Consider the following 3,293-nt stretch of genomic DNA (forward strand, 5'->3'; position numbering starts at 1 on the left):
GCCACCCAGGCGCCCCTAAATGCACTTTATTTTTAAAAAGATTTTATTTATTTATTTGACAGACAGAGCCAGAGAGCACAAGTAGGGCAGCAGCAGAGGGAGAGGGAGAAGCAGGCTCCTGGGATCATGACCTGAGCCGAAGGTAGACACCTGACTGGGCCATCCAGGCGCCCTAAACGTACTTTACACTGCTTCTTAGTTGCTTGTGCTTAAGGAAAAGCAGATCCAGCAAGAGGTAGATAGAGTCTAATAGAATGGGGAAGGGGCACGGTGCACCTGGGTGGCTTAGTCACTTAAGCATCTGACTTCAGCTCAGGTCATAATCCCAGGGTCCGGGGATCGAGCCTCATGTCGGGCTCCTGGCTCAGCTGGGAGTCAGCTTCTCCCTCTCCCACTCCCCCTACTTGTGCTCGCTCTCTGTGTCAAATAAATAAAATATTTTTAAAAATAATTCTTAAAAAAATAAAGAATGGGGAAGGGGACTTCACATACTATAAATACTAAAGATGCTATTCTTTTAAGATTTTATTTATTTATTTGACAGACAGAGATGACAAGCAGGCAGAGAGGCAGGCAGAGAGAGAGGGGAGAAGCAGGCTCCCTGGAGCAGAGAGCCCGATGCGGGGCTCGATCCCAGGACCCTGGGATCATGACCTGAGCCGAAGGCAGAGGCTTTAACCCACTGAGCCACCCAGGTGCCCCTAAAGATGCTATTCTTGACTCAAAACGTGGTTTTGTATAAATTTACCACATGACCCAGCAATTTCCAGCACTCCAGTATATACCCAAGAAAACTGAAAACATGTCCATACAAAACCTTGTACACAGGGGCACCTGGGTGGCTCAGTTGGTTAAGCAACTGCTTTTGGCTCAGGTCATGAACCCAGGGTCTTGGAATCAAGCCCCACGTCAGGGTCCCTGTGGGGAGTCTGCTCCTCCCTCTCCCTCTGCCTGCCCCTCCCCCTGCTTGTGTGTTCTCTGTCAGATAAATAAAACCTTAAAAAAAAACCTTGTACACAAAGGTTCGTAACAGCACTATTCATAATAGCTAAAAGGTAGAAACAATCCATATTCCCCTCAATTATAAGTAGATAAAATAAAGTATATCCATACAGAGGAATATTATTCAGCAATCAAAAGAAATGAAGTAGGGGTGCCTGCCTGGCTCAGTTGGTGGAGCACGTGACTCGATCTTGGTGTTGTGAGTTCAAGCCCCACATTGGGCGTAGAGATTATAAGTAAATTTTAAACAACCCCCCCCCAAATTATTAGTAAAGAAAGCACTGTTTTAGGCAAGGTCACCCTCTAAAGGGGAACAGAGGGGTCTATGAGTAAATTTCCTAGTGCTGACCAGGAAAATGCATGTTGAATGGCTATTCCTGGCGGAACTGAAACACTTGTTAATTAGGTATTAAGTCTTGGTTTTACTGATCTCAGGCTCCTAACCTTAGTGAATCCATTTTGGGCCTGTGGTTTTTCTTTCTGGTACTATGTGCTATAGAGGATAAAAGATACATACAACTTTTATACATATAACTTGATTTCAACAGTATGTACTCTAGAAAATAAAAGATACATAGGACTATGGGAATTTAAAGAACACTTTAGATTGCTTTCAAATGACCAAGGTTCTTTGAGGAACAGAGCAATTCTCTTACTTAAAGATATAGTCAGGGATGCCTGGGTGGCTCAGTTCGTTAAGCGGCTGCCTTCGGTTCAGATCATGATCCCAGGGTCTTGGGATCGAGTCCCACATCCGGCTCCTGGCTCAGCAGAGAGCCTGCTTCTCCCTCTCCCTCTGCCTGCTGCTCTCCCTGCTTGTACTCTCTCTCTCTGTCAAATGAATAAAAATCTTTAAAAAAAAAAAAGATATAGTTAAACTAGGATGCACTGAGGGGAAAAATGGGAGAGGCAATAAATATAATTAGGGAGGTGGGGTAGAGGAGAAAGCCTTTCTTGATCTTCTCTGCAAGATAAAAGTAAGTTTGGTCAAAAAAAGATCCCCCGCCAAAAGAAAGTACCAATATGTGCTGCAAAATAGATAAACCTTGAAGACATTATGCTAAACAGAGAAAGTGAGTTCCAAATGACCACATATTGGGGGATCCTGACTGGCTCAGTTGGTAGAGCTTGCAACTCTTGATCTCAGGGTCGTGAGTTCAAGTCCCACGTTGGGTGCAGATCTTACTTGATTAAAAAAACAAAGACCACATGTTATTTGATTCCATGTACATGAAATGTTCAGAAAAAAGAAAGTAGATAACTAGTTGCCTAGGATTGGGGCCGGGAACAGGGATTCACTGCATGAGGGATCTCTTTGAGGTGACAGAAATGTTCTAAAACTGGATTTTAGCTGACGTGCCTGGCTGGCTCAGTCAGTAGAGCATGCAACTCTTGATCTCAGGGTTGTAAGTTTTAGCCCCACCTTTGGTGCAGAGATTACTTAAAAATAAAATCTTAAGGCACCTGGGTGGCTCAGTTGGTTAAGTGTCTGCCTTTAGCTCAGGCAGTGATCCCAGCATCCTGGGATCAAGTCCCACATCGGGCTCCCTGCTTGAAGGGGAGCCTGCTTCTCCCTTTCCCCGCCTTGTGCTCTCTCTCATGCTCGTTTGCTCTCTCAAATAAATAAATAAAATCTATAAATAAAAAATAAAATAAAATCTTAAAAAAATAAAACTGGATTTTGGTGACAGCTGTGTAAATAAAGTTACCAAAAATCATTAGACTGTACACCTGAAATGGGTGAACTTTTTGGTATGTAAATTATATTTCAATAAAGCTGTTTGCAAAGCAACACAAAACAACATGGTTTTGCTCTTCCTTACTAGTCACTTAATAATGCACCAGCGCTATATACAATTAAGAGTATCAGTTCATTTTTATAACAAACAGAAGAAAGATATTTTCCTGAAATAACTGGAAGAGGCAAAGGACATTAAATGTTATATCCTATATTTACAACCCCAGTCCCTACTACTATAATACCTATAACACAATAGGAGTGTGAAAATTGTTTACCAAATGTAGTGTACTAAGTGAGAAAAATCGCCAACAGGGAACTAACTGGTCTGTCATTAGTGAAAACCATCAGGAACAAGAGAATCGATGTTAGCAGGGAAGACAGTTCCCTGCCCTGATTGTCTGAGGTAGAAAAATAAGCACAGTTACACATAGGTGTGATGTGGAATATAATTATAGTTATTTCATCCTTTGCAAGTTGAAAGGGATTTAGAAACCACTCAACAAAGGAGGAGGGTTGAGGAATTGCTTTGATTTTTAGAAAGCAACAGACC

This window comes from Lutra lutra, chromosome X (genome assembly GCF_902655055.1).
Source record: "Lutra lutra chromosome X, mLutLut1.2, whole genome shotgun sequence".
In the NCBI taxonomy this organism is placed as follows: Eukaryota; Metazoa; Chordata; class Mammalia; order Carnivora; family Mustelidae; genus Lutra; species Lutra lutra.